At 39.5% G+C, this 14,367-nt stretch overlaps 1 protein-coding gene across 1 annotated transcript in view; it reads right to left on the bottom strand.

The window, feature by feature from the left end:
- The window catches only part of gng12a (guanine nucleotide binding protein (G protein), gamma 12a), a 39,928-nt gene extending 26,408 nt beyond the window's left edge, over positions 1-13,520 (bottom strand). The window contains exon 1 of the mRNA XM_084912082.1: positions 13,126-13,520. The gene's annotated coding sequence lies outside the window, so the exon portion shown is untranslated. The remainder of the gene's footprint in view (positions 1-13,125) is intronic.
- Between the last annotated feature and the right edge of the window lie 847 nt (positions 13,521-14,367).

Here is a 14,367-nt window from a genome sequence, read left to right as displayed (position 1 = left end):
CAAAGACCAAAATTGGACATGAATCTTGCAAGTTAAAGTTCCTTTCTGCTTTCTCTTCTGATTTTCATGCTATTGTTAAAACATACAAAAACTCATATTAGCATATATAGAAAACTTGCAGCGATATAAAGGACACAACTGCTGCATCTGAAAAATAAAGCATTGCATTAAACCTGTATTCTTTTCAATGGCCAAGAAGTGGTTACAGCTGTGGTTTGCAATTACACTTCTGGTCCTATAGAAATTATGAGTATCGGACTTGACCTATACACTATGTTGTGATGAGTTTATGGTCTCATTTCATGTCACACTGAATAAAACATTCATTCAGCTTGGTCAGTTTATTTTTACACGACCATTATCTCTGTTAGGCTCAATGTCTAACGTCTTTGGATTGACAAGTTGCTAGCCAATAGGAGTGCAGTTTTACAGTAAACTCCACCCTTCACTAGTCTTTTCTCACTTGTCAAAACAATGGCAATGGTGACTTTTACAGCATATTTTAGACTAGGAAACACTAGAGCCAGCATTTGCCGTAAATGTACCACAAATAACCATGTTGCATCTTGTGATGAGTCTACAAACCCACGCACACACAAAAAGGAACAAGTAACCATTTGAGATTCAGAAACTTGCAAGTGTGAAAAAATTTCATCACTGCATAAAATCCCACAAAAAACACCCAAAAGATAATGAAACACTAATGACATTCAGTAGGCATGTTGTCACTTTAAATTCCCCAAGTGCAACAGCCTCAAATTCCAGTAACGCCACAGAAAAAAAATGGTGGTTTTGCTTTTGAAATGTCTTCCTTGTTCCTCTAATTACTTTTCAGACACTCAGATATAGATTCAACATGATTACAAGACATTTAGGCAGCAGGAACAAAAGTTTAAATTATGACGGTTAAAATCCAGAAAAAGAGGCAGACAGGATCTCAGACAGCCCGTTGACTTATAGTTAGATTGACTTACAATCACCCCCCTACTACACATACACACAAAGGAGCCCGAGTTACTATTAATCAGGGGCCACATGAATGGCTGCTCCTCCCTCCAACCACCGTGACTCTGTTCATCTAACAGTTTCAAAGACATGTCGGGTGCAGGAAGAGGCTCACACTGTGGGTCACAGTGAGGCCACTTCCTCTGCAGCCCACCCCAAATCCCCTCAAAAATTATGTTTGCCTCCTCCTCATCCTCCCTTCGTCTCCCTTTACTTCCTCTCTCTTCATGCTCCATCCACTTCTCAGCACTACAAGGTCACTAAGTTCACCCGGCTCATTCATGCGAGTAGTTTTGTTTATTTTTTAAAATGGACTATAGTCATTTAAAGAGACTCCAGTGGTGGACAAAAAAAAGAATTAGTCAAGACAATACACAGAAAAGTGTGTGCCATAAGGTCATCGTAGAGCAACACACAGGAAATCAACAGAGCGAGAAGTGCTTCTGCAAATAGAGCTATACACAGAAATGTATGTGTGTGTGTGTTAATCAGATAGACTAACTGCAGTAACAGTTCATGAATGTTTAAATTGCTTATCCTGCAAATGATTTCTCCACTGAGAAAAATAAAATCTCCACATGATCAGATAACGGTGTGGTCTTTTGCAACAAGAAGTGCAGCAAGAGAGAACACTGCCTATTGGGAACAGTTCAAAAAGGTAGCTGCACAAGGAATCACTGTACATGAAGCATTCCTGGACCAAATGTGAGGCCTTGCTGCACCGCGAAGGAGCGAGTAACTCTATAAATCACAGCCAAACAAAGCCTTGATGTTGGTTTAAACGAAAGTGAATTTGACAAGAGTGTGAATGAGACACCTGATCTGAGCGAATGAGAAAACACTGAGAAGGTGGACAAGAAGACAGACAGCGACTGTGCATCTCACAGACACCTGCTTCTGCTCCAAACAGAAACTGAGCATAACAGACAAAAACTGTGGGGCCCGAAGAGTTTTTAAAAGTGAATAAAGGGGCGCGGGTTTTTCTCTCAAACACAGCGAGGACGCTTGTGGATGCAGAGCCCTCTGCTACAGGTGTCGAGGAGGGGTCCCAGCCAGGCCTCTGTGAGGAAGGACACACACTGGCCTTTGTTTGGGATGCCAGCAAACTTCCCCATAGACTCAGAAAGGCCCCCAAAGCAATGAAAGAATCCATCAAAGTGACACTGTTTCTCCAGCCCACTCGCACACGCCCAGACAGCTGAATTTAAAATGCTGATTGGACTGTGAGGATTATGAATGATTCATTTGTCATTGGACCCTTTAAGCTAGGCTGCATGCTTCTGCTGCATCTTGAACTTTCCTTCAGTTAGTTAAAAATGGCATGCTGCTGACAGAGCACTGAACCCTACCCATATGTACATATTTAGGAGTTGCTATTACCCCATTAATGCAATAAAGGTAGTCATAACCAGCATTCCTTACTGCTGGCAGGCTGGACTACCCACACGATCCTACAACAGGATATGCCCATATTTGGGCCTCAGTCTTAAGAAATCCTGTGCATGTCAGAGGAAATAATTTGAGGAGTGTTTGTGACCTAAAAAAAAAAAAGGTATACCTTCCTGTGAGTGGGAGAACTTCAAAGCATTTTATATCCAGTCCAACCAGACAGAAGTTTACATGTTTCTACAGGAAACTCTACATTTTTTATGTACTTGCCAATCACAAGTGGAACAGCCCAAATGGTCATTATGCTTCCTATCACGGTGACATTAATCCATGGTCATGGGGTTGCATATAAGACTATGCACGAAGAAATCACAAGTCAAACATATCTAACTCTGAAATAAGGTATTGCTCCTCTGACCTTTGTTATAAGATTAGAAATCCTTTACTGAGCCATGATCTTAACTGTATTACCAACAAACGGTATATTACAAATTCCCTTACATACCCTTATGAGGGAAAAAAAGAAAGGAGGAAAGAAATGTAAAGGACAATAGGCAGGCATACACAGTGACATGAGGAGTGTGTGCGAGAAAGCAATCAAGATAAATGGCCTTGTTGTCACACAGAGCTGGACTCATAAAGGTAAAGAGACTAATATAAAATAATTTATTTAAATGTAAAAAGCATAGCTGCTGGAAAAATTATGCTTTGAATTAAAACATATTTTGGCAAATGCTTGCTTTTGCTGGGGTGGCACCAGCAGTAGGAGCACCAATGAAAATGACGGGCCTCTCAAGGGAGGCAGAAAAGCAGTCAGAGTGCACCACCTTGTGGCAGGAAGAAAGTACTGACAGCTGAACAACAGACCTCTTTAAGATCCAAAAAGTCTGAAGAGTTGTTTCGGGCCTGTTTCCAATGACTGTGACAGCATTTACTTTTGCTTTGGTCTACTTTAAAGTGGTAAAAGCAATCCACAGAGAACCTGTGTCCTCTGTTATTTATCCTCACCATTACAGAAGGAACTGGCTTCAAATTATGTGAAGTATTCAAAACACACACACTGGGCTCTCAAGCAAAACCCACATAATGCGCTTTAAGGCCAACTCTTCTGTGAGAGAGACACTGTTTATTTGTTCTTAAAGAGGCCTGCTGATTGTTACGATGCTGCCAAACATCATCCGCTCCTGTGACATTACCACTGGGGAGGAAGCAGAGCATCACACAATAAAGCCAGAGAGGAACCCACATGGTGATAGTTTTGTTTTTTAAATACGTATATTTTTGTTGATGACACACACAGCCATCCTGGGAATCAAGCCAATGAATACTTCTGTGTCCTCCCTCATTTACACATTGTTCCCCTACCCTTACAAGAATAATCTGTCTTCTCTCCATTCTCTTCTATTCACTGACAATAACATACAGACATGTTTTTTTAAAGAAGAAAAGAAGAAAAAGCCTGAGGTAAGCGAGGCAAACAAAGTATTTACTTAATTTGTTAAATAAGTATTTATTAAATTAGTATTTGTCAGACAAGTTATTGTGAGAGTAGACCGAGGAGAATCCACCTTTGGTAACAGTATAACACACAGATTAGTTATGTGAAAACATCATTAATAAATGTGGGCAAAACAGAAACTACCTTGTTTTTATAACTATGATATGAATACTATGTTGTTTACAGTAAGTCGGGGTTTCTAAATTAGCTAAAACTCTCTAATCTATCCTACATTAGTTGACGTTTTAGAGAAAAAATTTAAATAGGAACACACTTTTTAAGACACGGCAGTGACCTTGCATTATCAGAACAGTTTGCACTTTTGCTTGTTAATGTTTGAGGTAAACTGTTTTTAAATCTGCACCACTGAGCTGTGTCTCTTCATCTTCTTAACGTCTTGAGCAGCACAAATCTTTTTATCAATTACAAGCCTCGCTGCTGAAGCATCCAGTGCCCATGTGTGTGCACTGTAACATCAGGACATGAAAAACACTGCACATTTACACGTTTTTCCTGGAACCTGTACCGTTTCCAATTGACAGTTTGGCAGAATATAACATTAGAAGATGATGTCAGATTATAGTAAAATATATTACTATTACTAGTATTACTATAGTTGTCTTTTTAGGGCTGCTAAGATTACATTTAGGGGCCCTTAAGCATTCATAAAAAGACTCTAAGCTCAACCGTGATGTCTGCAAATCAAGTGAGACCCAAACTGTAAACTTTTTAATAGTAATTTTCATATTGTAAATGAGTTATAGACAGAGTTAAAAACTAATAATTATTGATTGAATAAATCCACTAGAATAATCCATAGATCCATGAACTTGCAATTGTTTGACTCACTAATGTCCAAGAACACAACTCGACTGGACTGTCAGGCAGAACTGACTGTATTATAGATACACTCACTGGACACTTCATTAGGTACAGCTTGCTAAGGGTTAGAAGGGTTGGACTCTAATTTCAGAACTGCCTTAATTCTTTGTGGCACAGATTCAACAAGGTACTGGAAACATTCCTTAGTTTGGTCCATGATGGGTTAGGGTGATGACATGATGATGACCTCACACGGTGCAGATTTGTCGACTACACATCCATGATGTGAATTACCACCACATCCCAAAGGTGCTCTAACAGATTGAAATCTGGTGAGTGTGGAGGTCATTTGACTACAGTGACCTCATTGTCGTATTCAAGAAACCAGTTTGAGAGAATTTGAACTTTGTGATATGGCACAATGTCTATACTGTGGACATAAAGTATTGGACATAGCCAGCAATACTCAGGTAGGCTGTGGCAGGGGTTAAAGGGTCCAACGTGTGCCAAGAAAATATCCCCAACACCATTAAACCTCCACCAAACCGAACTATTGATACGAGGCAGGATGGACTCATGCTTTCATGTTTCTTACATCTAACTGTGATCCTACTATCTGAATGTTGCAGGAGAAATTAAGTCATCACATATGATAACATGTACAGTTTGGTTAAGCTTGTTTAAATTGTAGTCTTAGTTTCTTAGTTGACAGGAGTGGTAGCTGGTGTGGTGTTCTGCTGTTGTAGCCCATCAGCTTCAAGGTTCCATGTGATTTGTGCTCAGAGTCAGTTGTGCTTTCCTATCAACTCAAAGCAGTCTGCTCATTCTCCTGTGGCATCAACAAGGCATTTTCACCCAGGAAACTGCTGCTCACTGGATATTTTAGGACCCTGTAAACCCTAGAGATGTTTATGTGGGAAAATCCCATCAGCTCAGCAGTTTCTGAAATACTCAGGCCAGCCTGTCTGACACCAACAACCATGCTACATTCAAAGTCACTTAAGTCACCTTTTTTCCCTCATTCTGATGCTCAGTTAAACTTCAGCAGGCCGTGTTTACCATGTCTACATGCCTAAATGTATTATATTGCTGCCACGTGATTGACTAATAACATATGTGTGTTAACGACTAGTTGCAAAGGTATACCCAGTGAAGTGTCTGGTGAATGTACATATGTGTGCATTTAATCTGCACACAGAATCAAAAAATAGTAAAAACAAAATGTCCACTGCCTTTATACAAATTTGAAATAGCAAAAATAAATGAATAAATAAGATTAAAATACACAAAACATTATTTACAAGGTCACATAGGAAACTGCTCATTAATAATGGCCCAAATGCATTTAATTGCTTCAGTTTCAATGTCTTGGTTTTAGTATTGAGACACTGTAGCAGTGTAGTACAAAGCCACCATTAATGCCGTCACCTGTGCTTTTCCCACTGTATGAAAAAGGCCTACTGAGAAAGCAATCCTCAAATCTAGGAAGCTAGAAGCATTTAACCCTTATAATTATGCAATTATTGGTTATAATAAGTTTTGGCAACTCTCTTTTGTAGAGAGGTTCCTCCCAAATACTGCAGAGCATTGAGCTCCCTAGCCCATCGACTAACCTTTACACTTTGTGGGACAGCTACAAATCTAACCTCACATTAAAGTGAGGTTACAAGGAACTTCAACCTTGGACATAGTTTACACTCCAAACACGCCTATCTTATCTGCTTTCCCTCTCCTGTCCAACCAGAGATCGGGATGAACAGCTATGTACTGGCAACAAACTGAGGCCTGCTCACCAACCTCAACACAAAAAGGGCTGTCAATGTGTGCACTTACAGCATCAGTTTTAAGGTATTGCTCAACAGTTAAAGAAAACAAAACTTTAACCTGAAGCTATAAGGAAAAGAAACAGACTCAAGATGGCATTGTTGAGTTGACTTGTTAAATCACTCTCACTATAGGCTGGTTTTGTGCAGACTTTCATACACCAACAAAAATATTCGTTCAAAATCTAGTTTTGGCTTACAGAGGCATGTTATTACAAGCCCGAAGCGCTTTGCAGGTACCATCAGTCACGGCATACCAAGGACTCTCATAAGTCACTGCCTAAAATCTCCTTTTTTAGAACAAAAGTCAGTAAAAAAACAACCTAAAGTGGTTTTCACTGTTTTACCGGAACAAATGCAAAAATTGAGTCAAGCAAAATCTAAATTGTGCAACTCAGTATGCATTTAAATGATAAAGTAAGCTGGTGATTTCAGTCTCTGAGGATGGAAGTGTTAGGCAATTAATCAAAGAGTCCGAAGCCAGAGGCATAAATCAATAATAACCATTTAGGCAATTTATCAAAAAACAAAAAAACAAAAAACAAAACACATGCTAATTCAAGTTTCTTGTTTTAATCTAGTCTATTTTGAAGAGTTTTCATCTTTATTTTGGACAGGGCAGTACAGAATGACATCCAGCAAATGGCCCAGGACAGACTTGAACCTGAGGATCTGCAGTAGTGAGTTATATCATTGCTTCTTCTACAATTTTATATGACTGCTGACTCAATGTTTTGCTGCTGAGCTTCTGTGTATTTCTTACACTTGAAAAAAAATACCAAGAAAACCTAAAAGATATTTAAAACAACTTCTGTGTATAAAACATTGGCAATAAGTCTGGGCAAGGGATGTCAATCATTATCCTTCCTCAGGCTTTAAACATTAGATCCATGAACAGTTGAAAATCTACATAAATTCTGATACTTCTATACACTGGAACAGAGAAATATTTAAATATGTCGCTGAATAGAAACAGATCGACTTCATTCAGTATTATTGATGTTGAAGTAAGCATTTCTGCTTCATGTCTGATTGCACACCCTGTTTTTTGTTTGAGTCAATATTATCTACACTGCTAAATAAGGCTTATGTCACTGTAAGCTGTGTCACTGAGCAGAAAGCTGCAGAGGTAAAGAAATCTGTGGCTTTTCCTCTCACATGGATGTTAGATGCTCCGTGTTTGGCACTAGTTTTACCTTTGTGTCTGTCACCTGTGTCCTCCACTCAGACTGACAAACACAATAACAGGATCTCTACAGCTTGAACCCAGCTTCAGGGACCAGTGTATCCTTGAAACAACAAGCAGACAGAGTCAGCAAAGGCTGAGACACGGCGGTGAATCAGAATCAGAAAGCCTTGACACATTTACTGAAACGGGGGGAAATTAGGTCTGCGCGCTACTTTTCTTACCTATCTGAGATGGTTGCTATGACAACACTTCCTGCTTAGCAAATGTGTACATGTCAGGCTGATGTCAACCTGATTAGTACATGAGCACACAGAGCGCCTCACTTCCTGAAGGCAGCAGTGAATAAACCACTTTCATCTACAATCACCTTTGAAACACACGAAATAAAAAAATTATTAATTAATAAAACAGCATCTTGGAAAACGCTTCGGCTATAAAGCACGTGTTTCACCAAGTTGGCCCATTTTTAGCCAATAAGAAAGGACTGAGTTATGCCTGGGATTTCATAAAAGCAAGTGACTGTGCTGCCAAACCAACACATGGGTGTGACTGTATATCCGCAGTGTCACCACCACTCCTCTGAGTACATCTGCTGCTGGGTAGGGTGAATTTCAAGCAAACCAGACACTGTAGGCTCAGCCTTGTGACTACCAACTTACACAATGCAGTGCATACACAGACACACACCGCAAACATCAAGCTGGAGCAGCCTTTGAGGCCCAGAGTGTATCTTTGCATATTGTATAGCTGAAGTGGAAGAAAATCATCACTGAAAAGACAACGTTGTGGAGTTCTTAGTGAAACAAAAGAGAGGAAAAACTGCATAAAACCCTAACATGAGTGACATTTTTCAGTCTTGTAAAAATAGAATAAATATATTTCTTCACATACATGGTGCATGACAACCCAGAAAACTGTTTTATTTATATATAGATATAAACATATATATACACATTATGATAACCTTTGTCATCCTCATAACAAATCTTGGCAGCCATCAAAGATCTTGGCCTTTTACCAAAGGAAAATCACCTGGACTGTGATAAAAACCATCAACCATTATGTTTTTAAGTACAGCTTAAGTTACTTAAACAAAGGCTCTTTGTCTTCACTATATGCTGGCCAGTCATGCTTACACGTACATGTATAGGGACCCCGTAAATAGATATGACACCAGGCTCATAAAAAAAAACAAAATAACAATAAAGAATAGTCTTCATGTACACAAAAAAGGAAGAGAGAGAAGATTCATGTCCAGGAATGTGAATCAAAAGAGTTGTATAGACTCCTGTGAGACTGTTTAGACTTTTTTTTTTCTGGATTTTGACCTTCAGCGTAAGAGCAGAGATAACAGACTGCCAAATAAGAGTGGACAACACACATAAAACTATCTGTACGTTTTATAGAAGATCCATCAGGAATGTATTAATGAAATCTGCCATTTCACAATATTGACAACACACAGAGTCTTTCTGTTTAAGCTGATATCAAACACCTCATCACCTTGTTCATTTGATTTCTTCAGTATAAATGTTGCCAGTTTTACACCATTTTACCAAGACATTTAATAAAGTTTTCCTTTAATCTAAGGACTGTTTTGAGTTATTTATTAATAAAATGCTGCGGCTCTGCAGAGTAAACTATGCAACATTTTCGGTGTCTGACGATAATCTCAGGACCAGCTAGTGTTTGGTTTTTTTCAACACTTTCAACACTCAACAATGATTACTTCCGTGAAGACACGAAAGCAACTATCTGGCAATTGCTGACTAATGATTTCAAAGTTTGTTATAGATTGTGAATAATCAGTAATCAGATGATGATTACTAATTGTCAGTGATCAGAGAAAGAAAATTAGGACTTAAGTAGGAGTGAATTACTCATTTATACCACTGATGAAGGTTGCTTACTTCTTTAAAATGTCACATGGCGAGAAATGCATTTTTACTTCTCAGAAATTATGGTTTGAATAACTCTTAATATTCATTTTAGCCAACAAAAAAAGCCTTTAAAAAAGTGTGAAGAATCAGAAACAGCAAATTCCTCATACAGTACTGATCCAAAGTCTTTATCCACCCCTCATTTCTTTATATTTTGGTAGGAAAATTAGAAATAATTGTGTGATGTTTTTGAAGCAGCTGCAAACATCTATAAAAACACAGTATACAAGGCAAAAACAGAGTTTCTACAATTCTAACAAGCTTGAAAGTCAGTATTTGGTATGACCACATATATTCTCGAACACAGGCTAAACTCTCTGAGGCAGCTTTCCTTTCATTTTAATTCAAATCAATTTTATTTATATAGTGACAAATCATAACAGCTGTTTCCTCAAGCTCCTTTATACTGTAACCAAAAGTGCGTACAAAACACCAACAATCAGACGACCCCCTACGAGCAAGCACTTGGCAACAGGGTGAAGGAAAACCTCCTTTTTAACAGGAAGAAACCTCTAGCAAAACCAGGCTCAGTGGGGCAGCCATCTGCAGCGACCAGTTGGTGTTGAGAGGACTAGCTTTCCAGGCTTCTTCAGGGACATCCTCATCTTCAATTTAAACACTTAACAGCTGGTATGGCATGGTTGATCAAAAATCTGACCAGCTACTTTCAGTACTGGCTGAAATGCAGCCCCAAATGATGACAATCCTCCCCCAGCTATAGATACTCTCCTGACCTCCTCTGTACTCACTGAAAATTATTTGAACCAAATATTTAAAATTTAGATTTATCAATCCATAAGACCTGTTGCCAACGATTTTCAGTCCATTTCTTGTGTAATTTTGCATATGTTGGCCTTTTGTTTCTGTTTACCTTTATTAAGAATAGCCTCTTAACAGCTACCCTTCCAATGAAACCATTTCTGGTGAGGCTTCAGGGAACAGTAGATAGATCAGCTGAATGACCACATGTAAATCTCAGGCCCTGTATCAGGTCTTTCCTGAATTTTTTTCCCCCTATTCCTAAGGACATGACTTTCAGATAATGTTTATCTGCTAAAGATAGTTTTTTTTCTTTATTTTCAGATCTGCCACTTCTTTTTTGTCTCCGACTTGTCCAGATTCCTCACGTTTTTAAGGGACATGCTGCACAATATGTTGATAAATCCCATGTTTTTGAATAATATTTCTTTGGGAATTATTATATTGGTGGAAAAAATATTTTATACCTGTCAAACTGTGTTATCCATGGCATTTTTCGAGGATTCAACTAAAGTCGGAGAAGAAGAAATGGAAGCATGTGTTTTTGTCACAGGCTGCTAGTAACAAAGTACTTAGAAATACTTTTTAAAATTGGTTCTTTGCTATCACTGGTTTATCTCTTGAGTTAGATACATTTTTTATTGACCCATAGGTCTGTGTTAAGTGAATCATTCAAAGATCACTTTGTGTTGACTGTACTATCAAACAAATAAGATTCCTCTGAAAATGGTCATATACGGGGACTGGACTGGAAATGTGTGCAATAGCAGTTAATGACCAAAGAACAACTTTGAATGGCTTTCACAAAGCCTGGAGAAATATTGCTCAAGTCCATTTTAAAATTTTACGAGAACATCTGGCTCCCAGGAAGCAAAATATAAAGAAATGAGGGGTGACTCAAGACTTTTTCTGAGCATTGAATCTGTGCCTGCTAAAGTGATTAACTTTCTCTGACTAATTATTCCAGCGCTGAAAGAAATATCAGTGTTTCCATGAGGTTGTTGTCACGTTACTTAAAGGACTCAGGAATTGAGAGGAGAAAGGGTGTGAATGTAATAACATGTACTTTAGCACAAATACTTTTAGAAACATATAATTTACTCAGTAGCCTGTAAGTCATGCCGGTTTCTGCGTGTGAGTAACATGTTGGGAAAAATATGTGAATCTCAGCCCAATAAGGAAGTAGTGAGATCACTGAAAAGACACGAAAGCAGGCACACACAGGCACGTACACACATACCGCCTCCTACTTCAACAAAACTCTCCACTGCGGGGAATCACAGAGAGCTCTATGAGGAAACAGATCCTGGTTTTAGACGGTGGTCACCGCTGCATTTTCCTCCTGCTTGTCAAAAACTCGCTGCCACTCGAGTCGAGCAGCATTCTGTGTCAGAGGAGGAGATGCACGCCATTCACAGATAAAGGATTACAGCATTGGTGACAGCTGCATGTGCGGCCACATCAGATGGGGAAGGAGGAAGGAAACAAAACAAAAGTGATCCTCCATTCAGTCTTGCAGCTTACAAGGAGTTCCCCTCCCCGTTCCTCTCTCATCCAACCGCTGCGTTAAGCAGGACATGGTTCCCATCTCGATCACATAGCCCCCTTCCTCTGTTACTAATCAATTTACATGCATCACACGTCATACTAAATCCTGCCAGCTAACCTACTCACACAACTACAAATGCAGCGGGTGCAGCTAAAAAGAAGCAATTTTTTTTTTTTTTTAGGTGATAACACGTTGAAAACATCCCAAATCTAATCTGAGGAGCTGTTCTGTCATTTTTTTTAAAAAAAAGAGCTGAAAATAAGTTTTTAAAAAAAGAGTCTGTTCCATGTAATAGCATAATAGCAGCCTTATGACTGGACCCAGCACTGTAGGGCTGTCAATTCCTTCATTAATGAAACAGTAAACTTAAAAGCTTCTATAATGGGAATAAAGCAGTGGCACAGATTCGGTCACTTCATCTCTTCTGACTTCTGAGGCAGTTCACTCCTTCAAAATAAAACTTCATGGCATGTCAGGAACGTGAAGACAGGAAATGTATGCTCCTGGGCTTCCACTGTGTGCTGTGTGATCCACTCATGTCGAGAGGAAGCTTTGATGGCAGTGATGGAATGGGGTACTAATGAGTTGGGCTTATCAATGGCTGGTCTGTATTCTGTCCTCCTAATGGCCTGAACTGTTGATGCCCCATGTAAACATCTCAGCCACTTCCCAGGCTCAGAACTGGTTCGTGGTGGGCTTACACTAGTAATGTCCCTACCCATTATACATCTGATTTGCCATGAAGGAAGTGGCTTGGTTTTATTTTCTCTTCTGGAATAATCTATCTGCTTTTCAAAATAAGTCACTATGTGGCAAACACAGTAGGTGGGGCCTTTGGGGAATAATCAGGGCAGAAGGCAGCAGGCAGCAGTGTGTTGAACAAACCTTCAGTTAAAAGCTTTTCACCTGTTGAATACCAAACGAATCGCACATTTCTTTGTAGACACACAACTGCAGAAATAACATTTGTGTGTCTAAACTGTCTGTGGTGCCACCTAAGTGTTGCACAGGCGGAGGGAGACTGTGAAAGCTGGCAGCTGACAGTAAATATGTCTCATAGTAGAACAGATTGAGACCAACTGTTGCTTCAGCGTAAAGCTCGTTATATCGGCTACTAATGTGACATTTTATCAACATGTTTGCAGTCTTACCTGGCCGGTGTACTGTGCAGTCAGGTATAGCCGTGTCTCCTTCCACTGAAGCCAAACTGTCTCCGTCAACAGACTGGGAGGAGACCTTTCCCTCAGCTCTGTCTCTCACGGCGCAATGTCAGAACTACACTAACGTGTTTACACCACAGACTGTGGAAAACAAGCTCAGCGGAGACCTCGCCGTCGACTTCCAAGCTCAGCTTTCACTTTCTGCGGACGTTTAGAGCTAATTTCTTTTAATTGTGGTTTACTTTTTTTTCTTCGCCAGCTTCCCCCTTTTCTTTCCTTTTCCTCCACTTGGACGCTTTGCGTCGAGAACAGCCGAATTTTGTCGGGAGAGAGGCGGACCAACCGAAACGCAGGGCGACCGCCAGCTTCAAGCTACCCACCGCTCAGACGCGACTTCCGTAAAATTTCACAATAAAATGAAAGTCGAGCAGTCTAAAGCTACTGCATTATTACATGGAATTTAATCTAAAAAGGTAAGTGTAAAGTTGGCCTTTTAAATGTAAATTGGCTGTTATTTCTGCATCAGTTGCCACGGATAACGAGAAATGCATTTCTAATAAACACTCTCTTAATTAGAAAAAATTAATACAATTAAAGCACACGGTTTTTATTTTAGTCAGTGAGGTCCTGGTGTAAAGTCACGGGCCACTTTATTAGGTACATGCTAGTGCTTTGGTGGATTCCCTTTTCCTGTGTGAATTGCAGCCTTCGTTTTCTGTCTTTAGCTGACAAGAATGATATCTGGTGGTCGTCTAATGCTGTTTGCTTTAGAATTCAGTGCGCGGTGCCTTTAGAGATATTCTTCTAGTATGAGCCTGAAGCAGTCTAGCCATTGTCCTGACATTAACCAGACAATTTTAATCCAGATTTCTGGATATTTTCAAACCTTTCTCTGTAAACCCCCAGACATGGTTGTGTGGAAAAATCCTAGTAGATCAGCAGTTTCCAAACTACTTAGAGCAGCCTGACACCCAACAACCACAAAGTCACTTAAATCTTTTTTCTTCCCTATTCTGTTGTCCGGTTTGTATTTCAGAAAGTTGCCTTGATTATGTTTACCTGCCTAATGCATTCGGTGTGATGACATGAGAATGGCTGGTTAGATATAAGCAGCTTTTCCACAATAATGCAGCTGGTGAGTATATATGAGAGAATCAACTCAAAAGTTCTGTCTGTATTGTATTACCTACTCTGAACGTGTTTAATTATGCTACCAAAAAAAAAAAAAAAACG

This window comes from Perissodus microlepis, chromosome 18 (genome assembly GCF_051167445.1).
Source record: "Perissodus microlepis isolate ML-2025 ecotype Zambia chromosome 18, ASM5116744v1, whole genome shotgun sequence".
In the NCBI taxonomy this organism is placed as follows: Eukaryota; Metazoa; Chordata; class Actinopteri; order Cichliformes; family Cichlidae; genus Perissodus; species Perissodus microlepis.
Note: the sequence above shows the minus strand (reverse complement) of the source record. Positions and strands in the feature narration are given on the sequence as shown.